Source organism: Dendropsophus ebraccatus, chromosome 8 (genome assembly GCF_027789765.1).
Source record: "Dendropsophus ebraccatus isolate aDenEbr1 chromosome 8, aDenEbr1.pat, whole genome shotgun sequence".
Taxonomy (NCBI): Eukaryota; Metazoa; Chordata; class Amphibia; order Anura; family Hylidae; genus Dendropsophus; species Dendropsophus ebraccatus.
In genome coordinates this window covers 32,578,870-32,597,143 of record NC_091461.1, presented here as the reverse complement: position 1 = coordinate 32,597,143, position 18,274 = coordinate 32,578,870, and the positions used below count along the sequence as shown (strand labels likewise).

General features: G+C 43.1%; 1 protein-coding gene and 1 long non-coding RNA gene across 4 annotated transcripts in view; one reads left to right on the top strand and one right to left on the bottom strand.

Annotated features, from left to right (window-relative positions):
- DNTT (DNA nucleotidylexotransferase) overlaps positions 1-18,274 on the bottom strand; it is a 335,507-nt gene that overhangs the window by 231,593 nt on the left and 85,640 nt on the right. The window lies entirely within an intron of this gene.
- LOC138799231 (uncharacterized) overlaps positions 1-18,274 on the top strand; it is a 61,336-nt gene that overhangs the window by 4,405 nt on the left and 38,657 nt on the right. The window contains exon 2 of the long non-coding RNA XR_011364230.1: positions 6,238-6,300. This is a non-coding gene — a long non-coding RNA (uncharacterized lncRNA). The remainder of the gene's footprint in view (positions 1-6,237; positions 6,301-18,274) is intronic.

Genomic DNA, 18,274 nt, shown 5'->3' with positions numbered 1-18,274 from the left:
AGAACTAACCACCTACTACCTAGTCAGCTTCCATTTCCTCATGACCCTTGATGCGTGCATTATGTACATACTGTAAGTGCACAATACCAATACAGTAAGCTATCTGTATCTCTAGGGCTGTGTAAGTTCTTCACAAGTTTGCAGTTAACTCAGCATACAGGACTTTTAAGTGGAAATGGTAAGGTTCTCACATACCCTACAAAAGGCTGTCACCTGCTCATATCATATACTGAAACCCCTTTACCATACGTTCAGGCCTTTAAAAAACGCTTTAAAAAAGAATAATGTTTAAATTGAAGAAGCACTCCGAAGAGTAAAGTTTTTTTTGTTTATTTTGTAATATAACTTTATTAAAGTAATTGTATCTTTTTTTATTTATACTTTTTTTTATCAACCTCCATTAAGTGACAGTAGTAAAAGGTGACACGGACCCCTCTGCTGCCACCAATGTTCATGTCAGGAAATGCAGGACTGTCTCTGCAATGATCAAGCAATGACACACAGTGCTATACAGAGCAGCACCTATTCTCTAATTCTCCTACATGTCAGTTCTCCTATATATCAGGCTATTCTTTCTCCAGTTCTCCTATATATCAGGCTATTCCTTCTCCAGTTCTCCTATATATCAGGCTATTCCTTCTCCAGTTCTCCTATATATCAGGCTATTCTTTCCCCAGTTCTCTATATGTCAGACTATTCCTTCTCCAGTTCTCCTATATATCAGGCTATTCTTTCTCCAGTTCTCTATATGTCAGACTATTCCTTCTCCAGTTCTCCTATATATCAGGCTATTCTTTCTCCAGTTCTCCTATATGTCAGGCTATTCCTTCCCCAGTTATCCTATAGGTCAGGCTATTCCTTCCCCAGTTCTCCTATATATCCGGCGATTCCTTCTCCAATTCTCCTATATATCAGGCTATTCTTTCTCCACTTCTCCTATATATCCGGCTATTCCTTCTCCAGTTCTCCTATATGTCAGGCTATTCCTTCTCCAGTTCTCCTATATATCAGGCTATTCCTTCTCCAGTTCTCCTATATATCAGGCTATTCCTTCTCCAGTTCTCCTATATATCAGGCTATTCCTTCTTCAGTTCTCCTATATGTCAGGCTATTCCTTCTCCAGTTCTCCTATATGTCAGGCTATTCTTTCCCCAGTTCTCCTATATATCAGGCTATTCCTTCCCCAGTTCTCCTATATGTCAGGCTATCTCTTCTCCAGTTCTCCTATATGTCTGGCTATTCTTTCCCCAGTTCTCCCATATGTCAGGCTATTCCTTCCCCAGTTCTCCTATATGTCAGGCTATTCTTTCCCCAGTTCTCCCATATGTCAGGCTATTCCTTCCCCAGTTCTCCTATATATCAGGCTATTCCTTCTCCAGTTCGCTATATATATCAGGCTATTCCTTCTCCAGTTCTCCTATATGTCAGGCTATTCCTTCCCCAGTTCTCCTATATATCCGTCGATTCCTTCTCCAATTCTCCTATATATCAGGCTATTCTTTCTCCACTTCTCCTATATATCAGGCTATTCCTTCTCCAGTTCTCCTATATATCAGGCTATTCCTTCCCCAGTTCTCCTATATATCAGGCTATTCCTTCCCCAGTTCTCCTATATGTTTGGCTATTCCTTCCCCAGTTCTCCTATATATCAGGCTATTCCTTCTCCAGTTCTCCTATATATCAGGCTATTCCTTCTTCAGTTCTCCTATATGTCAGGCTATTCCTTCTCCAGTTCTCCTATATGTCAGGCTATTCCTTCCCCAGTTCTCCTATATGTCAGGCTCTCTCTTCTCCAGTTCTCTATATGTTAGGCTATTCCTTCCCCAGTTCTCCTATATGTCAGGCTATTCCTTCTCCAGTTCTCCTATATGTCAGGCTATTCCTTCCCCAGTTCTCCTATATGTTTGGCTATTCCTTCCCCAGTTCTCCTATATATCAGGCTATTCTTTCTCCACTTCTCCTATATATCCGGCTATTCCTTCTCCAGTTCTCTATATGTCAGGCTATTCCTTCCCCAGTTGTCCTATATGTCAGGCTATTCTTTCCCCAGTTCTCCTATATATCCGGCTATTCCTTCTCCAGTTCTCCTATATATCAGGCTATTCCTTCTCCAGTTCTCCTATATATCAGGCTATTCCTTCTCCAGTTCTCCTATATATCAGGCTATTCCTTCTTCAGTTCTCCTATATGTCAGGCTATTCCTTCTCCAGTTCTCCTATATGTCAGGCTATTCTTTCCCCAGTTCTCCTATATATCAGGCTATTCCTTCCCCAGTTCTCCTATATGTCAGGCTATCTCTTCTCCAGTTCTCCTATATGTCTGGCTATTCTTTCCCCAGTTCTCCCATATGTCAGGCTATTCCTTCCCCAGTTCTCCTATATGTCAGGCTATTCTTTCCCCAGTTCTCCCATATGTCAGGCTATTCCTTCCCCAGTTCTCCTATATATCAGGCTATTCCTTCTCCAGTTCGCTATATATATCAGGCTATTCCTTCTCCAGTTCTCCTATATGTCAGGCTATTCCTTCCCCAGTTCTCCTATATATCCGTCGATTCCTTCTCCAATTCTCCTATATATCAGGCTATTCTTTCTCCACTTCTCCTATATATCCGGCTATTCCTTCTCCAGTTCTCCTATATGTCAGGCTATTCCTTCTCCAGTTCTCCTATATATCAGGCTATTCCTTCCCCAGTTCTCCTATATATCAGGCTATTCCTTCCCCAGTTCTCCTATATGTTTGGCTATTCCTTCCCCAGTTCTCCTATATATCAGGCTATTCCTTCTCCAGTTCTCCTATATATCAGGCTATTCCTTCTTCAGTTCTCCTATATGTCAGGCTATTCCTTCTCCAGTTCTCCTATATGTCAGGCTATTCCTTCCCCAGTTCTCCTATATGTCAGGCTCTCTCTTCTCCAGTTCTCTATATGTTAGGCTATTCCTTCCCCAGTTCTCCTATATGTCAGGCTATTCCTTCTCCAGTTCTCCTATATGTCAGGCTATTCCTTCCCCAGTTCTCCTATATGTCAGGCTATTCCTTCCCCAGTTCTCCTATATGTCAGGCTATTCCTTCCCCAGTTCTCCTATATGTCAGGCTATTCTTTCCCCAGTTCTCCTATATATCAGGCTATTCCTTCCCCAGTTCTCCTATATATCAGGCTATTCCTTCTCCAGTTCGCTATATATATCAGGCTATTCCTTCTCCAGTTCTCCTATATGTCAGGCTATTCCTTCCCCAGTTCTCCTATATATCAGGCTATTCCTTCCCCAATTCTCCTATATATCCGGCTATTCCTTCTCCAGTTCTCCTATATATCAGGCTCTCTCTTCTCCAGTTCTCCTATATGTCAGGCTATTCCTTCCCCAGTTATCCTATATATCAGGCTCTCTCTTCCCCAGTTCTCCTATATGTCAGGCTCTCTCTTCCCCAGTTCTCCTATATGTCAGGCTATTCCTTCCCCAGTTCTCCTATATGTCAGGCTATTCCTTCTCCAGTTCTCCTATATATCAGGCTATTCCTTCTTCAGTTCTCCTATATATCCGGCTATTCCTTCCCCAATTCTACTATATATCCGGCTATTCCTTCTCCAGTTCTCCTATATATCAGGCTATTCCTTCTTCAGTTCTCCTATATGTCAGGCTATTCCTTCTTCAGTTCTCCTATATATCAGGCTCTCTCTTCTCCAGTTCTCTATATGTCAGGCTATTCTTTCCCCAGTTCTCCTATATGTCAGGCTATTCCTTCTCCAGTTCTCCTATATATCAGGCTATTCCTTCTCCAGTTCTCCTATATGTCAGGCTATTCCTTCCCCAGTTCTCCTATATATCAGGCCATATCTTCTCCAGTTCTCCTATATATCAGGCTATTCCTTCCCCAGTTCTCCTATATATCAGGCCATATCTTCTCCAGTTCTCCTATATGTCAGGCTATTCCTTCTCCAGTTCTCCTATATATCAGGCTATTCCTTCCCCAGTTCTCCTATATATCAGGCCATATCTTCTTCAGTTCTCCTATATGTCAGGCTATTCCTTCTTCAGTTCTCCTATATATCAGGCTCTCTCTTCTCCAGTTCTCTATATGTCAGGCTATTCTTTCCCCAGTTCTCCTATATGTCAGGCTATTCCTTCTCCAGTTCTCCTATATGTCAGGCTATTCCTTCCCCAGTTCTCCTATATATCAGGCTATTCCTTCTTCAGTTCTCCTATATATCAGGCTCTCTCTTCTCCAGTTCTCCTATATGTCAGGCTATTCCTTCTCCAGTTCTCCTATATATCAGGCTATTCCTTCTCCAGTTCTCCTATATGTCAGGCTATTCCTTCCCCAGTTCTCCTATATATCAGGCCATATCTTCTCCAGTTCTCCTATATGTCAGGCTATTCCTTCTCCAGTTCTCCTATATATCAGGCTATTCCATTCTTTCTCTCTATACATATTCTATAGGGGAGATTTATCAAACATGGTGTAAAGTGAAACTGTCTCAGTTGCCCCTAGCAACCAATCAGATTCCACTTTTAATTCCTCACAGACGCTTTGGAAAATGAAAGGTGGAATTTGATTGGTTTCTAGGGGCAACTGAGCCAGTTTCACTTTACACCATGTTTGATAAATCTCCCCCTATATCACCACATATTGGTTTATTTCATAGAACAGACCACTGTTTCACAAGTTTTCTTATCAGACCTGTTTCTCATCTCTTCTCTGTCCGAAAACGCTTTCTCCAGATCTCCTATGTATCAGACCGCCATTTCTCCAGTTCTGTATATTAAACCTTTTGTTCTCCGTCTCTCATGTGTATCAGACCATTTGAAGCTTTCCTTGTCTATAAGCCTCCCTTGTTCCAGCTTGTCTATGTATCAAAATACTCTTTCCTTAGATGTCCTATGTATTATAAACATCTTTCATCACACACTTTCTCTATCTTTTCTACGTGGCAGATTATCCTCTTAGATCTGTGACACTGTATTTTTTAGGTGAAAATACAGTCGCATTTTGATCATTCCGACTAGAGATTCTTTGCAAATTTTGGGTCACATTTTTTAAGATTCGAAAATCGAATCTTAATAAAGTTCATTAAAACAGCCAAAACTATAGTAACTACAATACTGGGACTATTACAGAAGGCATGTTAAAGAATGTTGTTGTAAAAGTGTAAAAAAAAACTCAGAAAAACACAATTAAAAAACAAAATGTCAATCATCCTGTCAATCATCCAATTTCCGGCATTCCTCTCCTCTCTGTCCCTATATCGCTCTGTTAGTCTCTCCCTGCTCTGCTCTACCTGATGCCATCCTGCTCTCTCCTCCACACACAGCGGACTAGCCACTTCCATTACCGACGCGCTTTATATAGAGGTGCTGACATCACAGAGGGGCCTGCAGCTGATTGGACAGATGCTAGGGATTATGGTTAATCCCTTCCTCCCACCCAGTGATGCTCCAGACATCACGTGCATCCGCCATTTCGTTTCTTTTTGCAAATTCCCTTAACAAATCATTGGGAATTCGCTTTACAGAAGAAAGCGATTTGACACAGCGATTCACATCCAATCTTCGCTCATCTCTAATTACGACCATAAATAATGATCACGATAATTATTTACATCCGTAATGATCAAAATATGGCCATGTTTTTCCTTTAAAAAAAGTTGTGCAAACATAGCCTAAAGCAACGTGTTGAAACGAACTATTTTCTTTTCTATAACTTAGATTCACAATGACACATCAAGAATGAAAGTCAAACACGTAACGTCAGTCAGGATTATATTAAATTAGTATTTCCAGAAATCACAACTGTGAAAATACAGAACAATCTGTGCCTGCTTTTATTTATCTTCCCATTTACAAGGAGCAGAATACAGCAACTGCTAACTTTATATTGTATATTTTATTTCTCTGGTGTTATATGATGTCATGGAATATTATCCAATAGTTACAATTAGTTACTTCTTTATAAAGCCATTGTTGTAGTCAGAAGCTAGCCTGAGTAATAACGCAATAAGTCAGGAATGGGGAACCTTTGGTCCTCCAGCTGTTGCAAGACTACAATTCCATCATGCCTGGACAGCCATGTCCAGACATGGTGGGAATTGTAGTTTTGCAAGAGGGCTGAAGGTTCCTTCGTTCCTGCAATAAGTCACGATTTACCTGTATCTAAATGTCTCTGTCATCACAATACTATTTGTGAACTAATTGTGAGATGGAATAGTGACCGACTGACTCTCATTATGTGATTATATTTCAGTGTGGAATACAGGGCTGCTCGGGAGTGCTGGAGAGATTGGGATTGAATGGTTACAACTTTTTGGTAAGTTCTGTGATGTCTGAGAAAAACGGGCACCTTACAAGTTCTATAGAGCTGTCTCCTTACCGTTACTCGATGAATGACGCTTGTTATTGATCTGATACAGGACAGTTAGTATCAAGCATGACTACAATATATACAGGAGTTGCCTGGGAGCATTTAAAGGGTTATCAGGAGCCTATAAATACTGCATAAGAATATGCTGAATATTGAGAGGAAAAACATACTCACCTACCAGGACTTATTAACGCAGAACAGTGATTAGCTGAGAGGGGAATCTCTAAAGTAAAGAGCTATTGGAAGTAGGTAACAGTCGGATAACATCAAAGCGTGAGCCTTAGGGGACTGCTGTAGGTGAGTATGTGTTTTTCTTTTTTGTTTGTTTTTTTTTAGAATGCCTCAGAAAGCAAAATAAACAGTCCAAACTCCATTGGTGATCAGTTCCGGCTATATATCCATAGATACATAGAAAATAGAAGCGGCACTCACCATCGACTGTCGTCTTTTTGCTTTAGTGTAGAACCAACATGAAATTCATGACAGGGACAGGTATAGGTGAGGGATGATTATGAAGTGTGCAAGCGCGTGAAACGGCTGTCGCCGGTATGCTCTGTGTGTTTGTTCTCCCAGGTACCTATACCTGTCCCTGTGATGAACTTCATGTTGGTTCTACAATAAAGCAAGAAGACGACAGTCGCTGGTGAGTGCCGCTTCTATTTTCTATGCTGGATATATTGTTTGGATTGTGACTACTTCAGGTGAGCCATCAGTGTCGTACTATATACTATCTACCTCTAGGTCTCGGCTTGAGCGTCCTCTAAAACATATGGACTGAGTGGTAGTGCTGTTCCACCTGTGTCTCATGTGGTATTGAGTTCTGTCTATGTTTGGCTCTGTTAACATCCTCATTAAATGGCCCTCTGTGCAGATTTACAGAGGTGGGCTAAAAGCTCTGTACCCACCCGACCTCCTGATACTTGAATTAAAAATAAGCTAATCGCAGATGTAAACAAAGCAAAGAGATCCGTTTGATCTGCGCTTCGCTCATCAAACTGCCTGCCTGTCGGCGCTGCTCTGCTCTCTGATGCTCCACCCTGAGTCCTGGGGAAAAGCTGGATCCAATCCTGGGAAACTGGGAGAAAGTTCCCAGGATTGTATCCAGCTTTTCCCGGCATCCTAGGAGGAGTGGCAGGGAGAGAAGCAGCCCTGACAGGCAAGCCATTCACTAGGTTTACATCTGCCATTCGCTCATCTCTACTTTGAATAATCAGCAGCCAGCCTAATTCTGTGTACCTGACCCCTGCTCGTGTTTCCTGACCTCGGCATTATTATTTGATTATGTTCTATGCTCCTCTCTGTATTCCTGACCTCGGCTTGTTATACCATTCTCCTTTAGTTCTGATTTTATACTGTTTATTGCTCTCTTGGTTCTGACGCTTTGGGTTGTTACGTGACTCCTCTCTGGTTCTGATTTATGGCTCATCTGTGGTTTTGGCACGGACTGTGGACTATTCTCCCCTGACAGCCCCAGCACATTTACAGTGTAGGGGCCATCGCCCAGTTGCGCTTTGCCGCCTAGGGCAGCACATCAAGTAGGCAGGGACAGAGGGCCGGCTTTAGCTAGGGCTTACTATACTTCCTCTGATGTGGAAGCTGCATTCATTATACTAGAGCTGAAAGCTGAGCTGTGATTGGTTGCTGTGGGCAGTTTACACTAGTTTCTATCATACATACTTGGATATATCTTGGCTTGTGTTTTATTTGATGGGGAGAATAGTGTTATATGCCACATGCAGGACCCAATAGACCCACTGTAGGTCAAGGGCCATTGTATGATGAATGGGCTAGTGCATCATGATTTGTTATAAATGGAAACCACTATACAACCATGAACAGAACATTTCTGAAACAACTGTTTTTTAGGATCATATGTTTTAATGTCCTCCATAAATATGTTTATCTAGCCAATAAAACAACGTTCATTTTGTTGAAAGTTTTCAGCTACAAGTTTCCGATAAACATGCACTTTCTGCATGACCAGATTTGTTTTTCTAAGTGACAAGGGGAACACATCTGGCTCCGCTCTAGGGAACAAAAGACATTAACCCCTTAAGGACAGAGCCTGAAATGGCCTTAATGACAGAGACAAATTTTATGAATATGACCAGTGTCACTTTAGTCATTAATACCTTCGGGATGCTTTTACCTATCCGGCTGATTCTGAGATTGTTTTCTCGTGACACATTGTACTTTACATTTCTGGTAAATTGGAGTCGATACTCATAACAAATCTTTATGAAAAAAACCCAAATAATGTGAAAAAATGTGAAAAAATGCATTTTTCCAACTTTGAAACTTTTTTGCGTATACAGAAAGTGGTTATACCACATAAATTATATATTAAATAGCATTAGCAACATGTCTACTTTATGTTGGCGGCATTTATTAAACTATCTTTCATTTTTTTTAGACGATAGGAAGCTTAAAACATTAGCAGCAAATTTCCAAATTTTCAGTAAAATTTCAAAATCAGATATTTTTAGGGACCTGTTCAGGTTTAAAGTGTATTTGAGGGGCCTGTATGTTAGAAAGCCCCACAAAGCACCCCATTTCAGAAACTGCACCCCCCAAACTCTGCAAAAGCACATCCAGAAAGTGTTTTAACCCTTTAGGGGAGTCACAGAAATAAAAGCGAAGTGTGTAAGGAATTTGAAAATTTTAATTTTCTGTGCAGAGATTTTATTGTAATCCAATATTTTTCATAATTATAAACCTATTACCAGAGAAATGCACCCCAATAATTATTGCCCCGTTTCTGCAGTTTATAGAAATACCCCATATGTGACCCTATTGCGCTATTTGACGCAACCACAAGCCTCAGATATAAGGGAGCGCCTAGTGAATTTCAATGCCTCCGTTATATTTGGTCATTTCTGACTGTACCACTTCAGGTTGGCAGAGGCTCTGGGGTGCCAAAACCTAAAAAACACCCCTAAAGGGACACCATTTAGAAAACTACACCCCTCAAGGAATGTAACAAGGGGTGCGGTGAGCATCTGGACCCCACAGGTGCTTCACAGATTTTCCGAACAATATGGCGTGAAAAAAGAAAAAATTATTTTTTACACTAAAACGTTGTTCTAGCCTTCAATTTTTCATTTTCTTAAAGGGATAAGAGGCAAAAAAAGACAAAAAATGTGTAGCGCAGTTTCTCCCGAGTACAGAAATACCCCACATGTGGCAATAAAGTGCCAAGGGGGCGCAGGACGAGCCTCCAAAGGGAAGGAGCGCCAATTGGCTTTTGGAAGCTGGATTTCACTGAAAAGGATTTCAAGGGCCATGTCGCATTTACAGAGCCCTCGTGCTGCCAAGACACTGGAAACCCCCCACAAGTGATTCCATTCTGGAAACTACACCCCTCAAGGAATCTAACAAGGGGTGCAGTAAGCATATGGACCCCACTGGTGACGGGCACAAATGTGGAACAATGTGACGTGAAAGGGAAAAATGTCATTTTTTCACTTTCATGGCACAAATGTGTCCGTCATCAAGGGGTCCATATCCTCACTGCACCCCTTGTTAGATTCCCTGAGGGGTGCAGTTTCCAGAATGGGGTCACTTGTGGGGGGTTTCCAGTGTTTTGGCAGCACGAGGGCTCTGTAAATGCGACATGGCGTTCATCATCCATTCTAGCCAAATCCAACCTCCAAAATCCAAATGGCGCTCCTTCCCTTCGGAGGCTTGCCCTGCACCCACATGGCGCTTTATGTCCACATGTGGGGTATTTACGGACTCGGGGGAAATTGCTCTACACATATTGTGTGTTTTTTTCTCTTTTAACCCCTTGTGAAAATGATAAATTCAAGGCTAAACCAACATTATAGTGTAAAAAATGTAATATTTCATTTTCACGCCACATTGTTCCACATTTGTGCCCGTCACCAGTGGGGTCCATATGCTCACTACACCCCTTGTTACATTCCTTGAGGGGTGCAGTTTCCATAATGGGGTCACTTGTGGGGGGTTTCAACTGTCTTGGCAACACAGGGGCCTTTTGAATGCAACATGGCCCCTCGAAATCCATTCCATCCAAATCCAGCCTTCAAAAACCAAATGGCGCTCCTTCCCTTCGGAGGCTTACCCTGCACCCGCATGGCGCTTTATGTCCACATGTGGGGTATTTACGGACTCGGGGGAAATTGCGCTACACATTTTGTTTTTTTTCTCCTCTTTTAACCCCTTGTGAAAATGATAAATTCAAGGCTAGACCAACATTATAGTGTAAAAAATGTAATATTTCATTTTCACGCCACATTGTTCCACATTTGTGTCCGTCACCAGTGGGGTCCATATGCTCACTACACCCCTTGTTACATTCCTTGAGGGGTGCAGTTTCCATAATGGGGTCACTTGTGGGGGGTTTCAACTGTCTTGGCAACACAGGGGCCTTTTGAATGCAACATGGCCCCTCGAAATCCATTCCATCCAAATCCAGCCTTCAAAAACCAAATGGCGCTCCTTCCCTTCGGAGGCTTACCCTGCACCCGCATGGCGCTTTATGTCCACATGTGGGGTATTTCCGTACTCAGGGGAAATTGCTCTACACATTAAATGTTTTTTTTTTATCTTTTAACCCCTTGTGAAAATGAAAAAACAAGATTAATAATTTAGAGTAAAAATTTTACAAAAATTACACTAAATGTTGGTCTAGCCTTGATTTTTTTCCATTTCCACAAGGGGTTAAAAAAGAAAATGAACACAAAACGTGTAGGGTAGTGTCCCCTGAGTACGAAAATACCCCACATGTGGGCATAATGTGCCATATGGGCACAGGGCAAGTCACCAAAGGGACAGAGCGCCATTTAGAGGCTGGAATGGAGGATGGAGGCCATGTCGCAATTACAAAGCTCCTGTGCTGCCAGGTCAGTAGAAACCCCCGACAAGTGACCCCATTCTGGAAACTACACCCCATAAGGAATCTAACAAGGGGTGCAGTGAGCATATGGACCCCACTGGTGACGGGCACTTACGTAGAACATGTGCCGAGAAAATAAAAAATACAATTTTTTTCATTTTCACGTCCCAAATGTGGCCGTCACCAGGGGGCCATATCCCCGCTGACCCCCTTGTTAGATTCCATATGGGGTGTAGTTTCCAGAATGGGGTCACTTGTGGGGGGTTTCTACTGTCCTGGCTGCACAGAGGCTTTGTAATTGCATCATGGCATCCTCTAATGGGAATGGCGGCCATACCTATTTAGCTGGGGAAAAAGGGACAATTCTAATTTATTTGGGGGTATTAGGCCAATTATTAGTTTATAAGGTTGAAAATGACAGGTGTCCATCAAATTCAACCTGTGTTGATCCAGAGGAAGGCAAAAAACCCTCGTAATGCAGACGACAGTAGCCTCATCACAGGGGAAAAATTCCTTCCCGACTCCATAATGGCGATCAGAATAATCCCTGGATCAACGTGACCCCTGAAATAGGAATAAGGGACAGAATTTAGATAATGTAGAACCCCAGTGACGTGTGGTGCGCCTTGGAGCGATCCAGTATGCAGAGGCCGGGGGGATCAGGACAGGCGTCACACTGGAAAATGTTGTCCTTCCTGATCCCCCTGTTACCCCACACTCTGCACTTCTTCTGGGGTCTCCCTTTCTCCAGTGTGGGGGACGTCACCTGGAAAATGTTGTCCTGGTGCGATACGGGGTCCTTCATATCCAGAAGTGCTGGGTCCGCTCCATGGCTGCTAAATATTAGGGCGCTATTACTACTTCTGATATTTACGGATCGTGCCGCAAGCTACAGGGCAGCGAGGGACCGGAAGAGGGGGTGCTGGTATAAAAGTTATCCCCGTACAGGTGGTGACCTTTATCCAGCAGTGGGAAGATCAGTTCCCGGACGATCTCCCCATTAACTCCGAGGATGGGGGGGAGGGGGCATCTGGGGGCATCTGGGGGCTGGATTCGGGTGTCCCTTCCTCCATACACTCTAAGGGTACATGCACACTGCGGAATCGCGACAGATAACCCTTCTTGCATTCCACAGCTGGCACCCGCCGGCGGACTGATGCGGGCGCACGTCTCCACACGTGTCATAGACTCCATTCTATGCACGGGCGGATTCCGCTCTCCGTCCAACGTGTTCATTCTTTGGATGGACGACGGATTCCGCCCGTGCATAGAATGGAGTCTATGACACGGATAGAGACATGCGCCCGCATCAGTCCGCCGGCGGGTGCCAGCTGCGGAATGCACAAAGGGTTATCCTTCGCCATTCCGCAGTTTGCACGTACCCGAAATCTGTAAGTGTACCCTGAGGTACTCTCACAGAGTTTGTAGAATTTCACACCATACCGCCATCTCTTATTGGGACGGTACTGGCGGAAAAGACGTGTCTGGGGGGCAGCGTACGCTACGCTACCCCCAGACACGTCACTGGATGATGAGGATGAATGGAGGAAAGAAGGACCCCCCATTCATCCTCACTGGCTGTTTCGGTGTCGGAGGCAATAATAACGTATCCCTCTGACACCGAAAACACCCTGGGGGCCATCTTTATACGGGGATTGGTATATGGGGTATGTAGTGGTGTAGTGTCAAACTTTATTCAATGTAGTGTGGTGTAATGTAGTGTTTTTTACGTGTTTTTTTTACAGTAAGTATAAAAAAAAACCTACGCCAACAAAGGAGTTGCTGATGAATGCCGCACTTATGTGCGGCACTTATAAGCAGACCGTGGCAGAAGAATATAGAAAAAAAACACCCTACGCCAAAAAGGAGGAGTTGCTGATTAGCAGCGCACTTTCGTGCGATGCTGATCAACACTCAGCGGCGATAGGGTGCGGAAAATAGAAAAAAAAAAATTTGGGAAAAAAAAATAATTTTTTTTAATATTCTGAATATCCCTGTAGCTGCTGATAAGTGTATTACACATATCAGCCGCTAGGGGGCAGCAGAGCGCAAAATCCGGAAAATGACGAGGCTGGAGCCGAAAATAGCCGAAAGAAGACGACGAGGACCGCCGGAAAGACCCGAAGACCGAACGGAATGACGGAGGACGCCGCGAACCCGGAAGACGCCGATCAGGAGCCCGGGACAGGTGAGTAATGTACAAATACCTGCTCTGGACCCCTCGGCTCTCTAGCTGAGGGGTCCAGGGCAGGTATTTACTATTTTGCTGGACTCTGATCGCCGTGCCACCGGCCCGATCGCCGTGAACGGCCGGCCGGCCGTTCACGGCGATCGGGCCGGTGGCACGGCGATCAACATTACTTTTTACAGTAATGGCGGTCGGTGCCGTCCTCGGACAGCACCGACCGCCATTTTTTTCCGGGTCATCGGGTCACCGATGACCCGGAAAGGTTCCGATCGCCGCTATTGGCTGATCTGAATTGATCAGCCTATAGCGGCGATCGTAAGCACGGGGGGTGTTAACCACCCCCCGTGCCGTGAAGCTATGATGGCCTGCTATACATTATAGCAGGCCATCTTCCCCGACCGCTGTGTGTGAACACGCAGCGATCGGGGAAACATCGGGCGTACCCATACGCCCGTTTGCGTTAAAGCCCAGGCAACGGGGGCGTATGGGTACGCCCGATGTCGTTAAGGGGTTAATAGAAAAAAAAATCAGATCCTTGTTTTCATGACAACAAGCCACTGCTAAAGGTCATCTTGGCCTCATAGATATTAGACCGTATACAGTTCCCTTCATAATATTTGAGAACTTTCAATACAAGCCAGCTCCACCTGATGCAGAAGAGCCGAAACTTCCACAATGGGAACTGAAAGTAAATTAAAAGGATTTTCTTGGACTATAATATTGATGGTCTATTCTGACAGCACTGACTGCTAAGTGGAGGTTGCGTTGTTGTCTAAAGTGCTACATACTAAGAACAGTGCCATAAACCATGACGTGGTTGTACCTGGCACCAGTGCCGGACTGGCCCACCAAAGAAACGGAGAATCCTCCAGTGGGCCCTCTGTTCAGAACCTGCTGTAACACTGACTAACATGTCGTTTCTCACTGGTTCTTCATTGGTGGATCCCCAGGATCATTTTCTTTGGAGGGCCCCAAGTATCCCAGGCCGACATTGCCTGGTACTGCAGTTCACTGAGGCTCAGTCCCATTCAAATGAATGAAACAGAGATGCAATACCAGGGACAGCCACGACTATACTGTATGTGAGCATCTGTAAACAATGTATAAGTCAGGGATCCCCGGGATAATGAATGAGCTAGCTGAGATTTGTAGTAGTAAGTCACATTGTGGAGGGTGTAACTAACCCAGCAGTCCCCCGTGACCAAGTCTTTGTCAAAGTAATTGCTTCCATGATGCAAAGTGCAAGACATAGACTACTGAACACTTCTTAAAGTGCAAAAAAAAAGCCTAGAATCTACACCTATACACTGACTAATTACAGGGATTAAACTGACTATTCCTATTATCTGTGCTTTGGCTTTTGGTGCTGGTAACGTATACCCTGGGGACATGTGAACTGTGTTTTTCCTGTAGTGTACCTTTCCTAAGCAACTTGTCCTAGAAATGTATGAAATAACTAAGTGTTGCTGAGTGTAGAAGATTGCTACTATTCTTAAAGTGACACTGTCACTCCCTTTTTGCTTTCTGACATCTCTACACAGGTGTAAAGGGTAAATTTAGCGGTTTTCATACCTTATTTTATATCATACGTCATGGTGCTTATTCAAGTAAAAAGTCATTTTTTATTAACTGCAGATTATGTTAATCGGACGGGGCCTCGCGGCATTAACGCCACTTAGCCCCGCCCACAATGCCACCGTTGGCCCGCCCCCTCAACAGGCATTGGCACAGGCTGGCCTAAAGGTCTAAGGCCCCACCCCCTCTAGGTCGGCCCATCAATGGCCACCTAGGGGGTGGGGCCAACAGTGGTGTTGTGGGCGGGGCTAAGTGGCGTTAATGCCATGAGGCCACGCCCACTTAACACAATCTGCAGTTCATAAAAGATGACTTTTTACTTGAACAAGCACCATGACGTATGATATAAAATAAGGTGTGAAAACTGCTAAATTTACCCTTTACACTTGTGTAGAGATGTCAGATGATTTGCATTTTACTTTTGCACTTTTTTCCTCCTTTTCACCTACAGACCCACATGGGCCCTTAATTTTTTACAACACCAACAGTACTTTGCAATGACAGACTTAGTTTTTCCATAAAATATGCTACAAGACCAGAAAAAATTATTTGCGCTGTGGAATAAAACAAAATATATATTTTTTTTTTTTCATTTCATGGAGTTCCATATTTATGTTTTTCACCCTATGGTAAAGCTGATATGTCATCTATGTTCATCAAGTCAGTACAATTACAACGATATACTGTATGACATATAACTTTTATTTTGTTTGATGGTTTTTAAAAAATGTAAACCTTTAAAAAAAAAAGTTCTTGCTATTGCTCTATTACCATCATTATAACGCTATTATTGGTCTATGCGGTTATTTGAGGTGTCATTTTCTATGCCATGATCTGTACTTTCTATCAGTAGCTTGCTTGCTTGTTTATATGCAACTTTTTGATATTTTTTTTTAAATAGTTTTTCTGAATTTCATGTGAAAAAGCAGCAATTATATGCTTTGGCATTTTTTTGCGCTTGCGCCCTTTACCATGAAAGATCAGGAAAGTTATAACTTAATATTTCGGGCAATTCTGCACATGTCTTTGGGGGACTTCTATTACTAATGTATTGATCTCTTATAAAGATCAATGTAGTACATATGTACTGCATTGATCTATGAGATCAGTGTTTTATTACTATAGGCTGCTGGAGCCCATAGCAATTGAGTGCCGAGCTGGGATCAGCTTCATTGCAGCTCTGACCGTTAGCTTGAACAGAAACATGAATTGCCACTCCGCAATCACATTTTGGGGGGGGGGGCATCCATCTCCTAGACCACCATAGATTGGGATTTAGTAGCATTTAAATGTAGATCAAAGTTTTGACAGCTGCATTTAAATGGCTAATTAGCCGGGCACAGTGATCTGACCGCGTCTGATAATTGCCATGGTCCCTAGCTGCTGAATGGAAGCAGGGAGTCACTCAGTTCAGAGGGGGTTCACCACTACAGCATAATGGCTGATTCACCATTTTAGAAATTTACATTTAAAATAAAATTCCCAATTTAATTAAATTAATTCACATTGTTATACATGCATTTTGCACAATACCTGTCACTGTGCGGTATGTTCCAGTGGAACAAATGTCTAAAGTGGACATTTATGGCATTTCCTGGCAATATTATTTGACGATATGTAATCTGGTACTTGTGCCGTGCACTGGGGTGCTGTACAGTGGTGGTACAGCAAGGTGGGCTTGGGTGCACTTGGGCAATTGTCAAGGTGGCCAGGAGTGGTGTTGGAGCCCACCCCTGTACACTGAGCACTGTGCGTGAAAATGGGTGGCCCTAGTGTAAGGTGTAGCTGCAGCAACACAAAAATTGGACAGAGTACAGCACTTAACCAGGATAACCTTTTTTTCTAGGATAGACTTCAATGCAATACAATACAAAAATAGCAGTAACAGCTTCAAGAGCAGATGCAGGTGACAGGAGTGAAGAATAAGAACAAAAGTAGTTGAGGTAGCTCGGAGTAGGTATCGGGACTGTGTTGGGGGCTTTGTCCAAGCAGAAGTGTACTCTGCCGAGAGTTTAGTAGTAGTGTTGAAGTGTGAAGAATACTTGTATTCATGTTTCTTTCTGACCACCTTCTGGGTGACCGCCTTGTGAGGTAGAACGAACCCCAAGCCTTTACAACTGGGCATAGCAGACTTTCTGAGGTTTCCCAGAAGAGCTCTACGTAATCAGTAAGATACTTCAGCTTCCTGCTTTTTGTCTTACTAGGGATCATTTCCTTGCTTTGGTAACTGTCCTGAGAACACTGGAGACGGGTCCCTGGCATGGACAAGGTTTACCTAAGAGGACGGTTACCCCTCCTGAGAGTTTAGCACTGCATCTTAGAATAGGTTTCTTGCATCAGAAGAATCTGTTAAGCCTCTAGTCCCTGACATGGGTCCTGACCTGGGCCAGACCCGGCTTTACTGCAGCAGAAGTGTTCTCTCTTGTTGTGTCTCCTTCTTCTGATACATTGACAAAAGACTGACTAAAGACCTCCCACCAGGAACTAAACACCCTTTTACAGGGGACACTAAGGCCTAACCTGATTGGTGGGGCTGTGTAAAGAAAGGAAAGAGAAGAGGTGTAATAGGTAGAAAAGTGTGAGAAGCACCTGTGATTGGACAACATATTAAAAGACAGGAAACAAAAGTTAACCCATTACCTTCAGCTGTGCTTATATAAGTAAAGACTATAACAGTCATCCCCTTTAGTGCAATACCTGACAGAGACTTCACTCAGGTGGTATGAAATCTAGTCGACCACCCATACCAGGACACTACACTAGCATATGTTGTTTGTCCATAAAACAAAATATTAATAAAAAATAGACAGTAAGGCATAGACAGCTTAGGAGGCTTGTCAAAGTCTCAGCCCCAAGATCCACCTCAGTTGCTCCATAGACTATAATGGAGCAGATCAGTCATCAGTTTTATTTAAAACATGTAATATTCGTTACAAAAAATTTAACGAATACTGCAGAAAAACTGGCAACTCGGAACAAAGTAAAGAACAAACAACAAAGAGTAACAAAAATCAGAACAAATTATATTTAAAAAAAATCCATATTCATTGTAACTTTGAAGACTGTCAAATTTTTTAAAAGGGATAATTTTTTCTGTTTACAGAAAGTTTTCCAAATGGGAAAGATAAATATGGATTAAGCTCAATGAAAGATGGGAATATACTAAATATCAGCGGCCATGGATCCTGGATCCCTCTACCTAGGTTATTTTCTTTTGGCAATTTTCAGAATGAGATTTTCTCAGCGGTTAGTATATAATCCAGCAGCTGCTTATACAGCGTCTGTCAATTTAGACATTC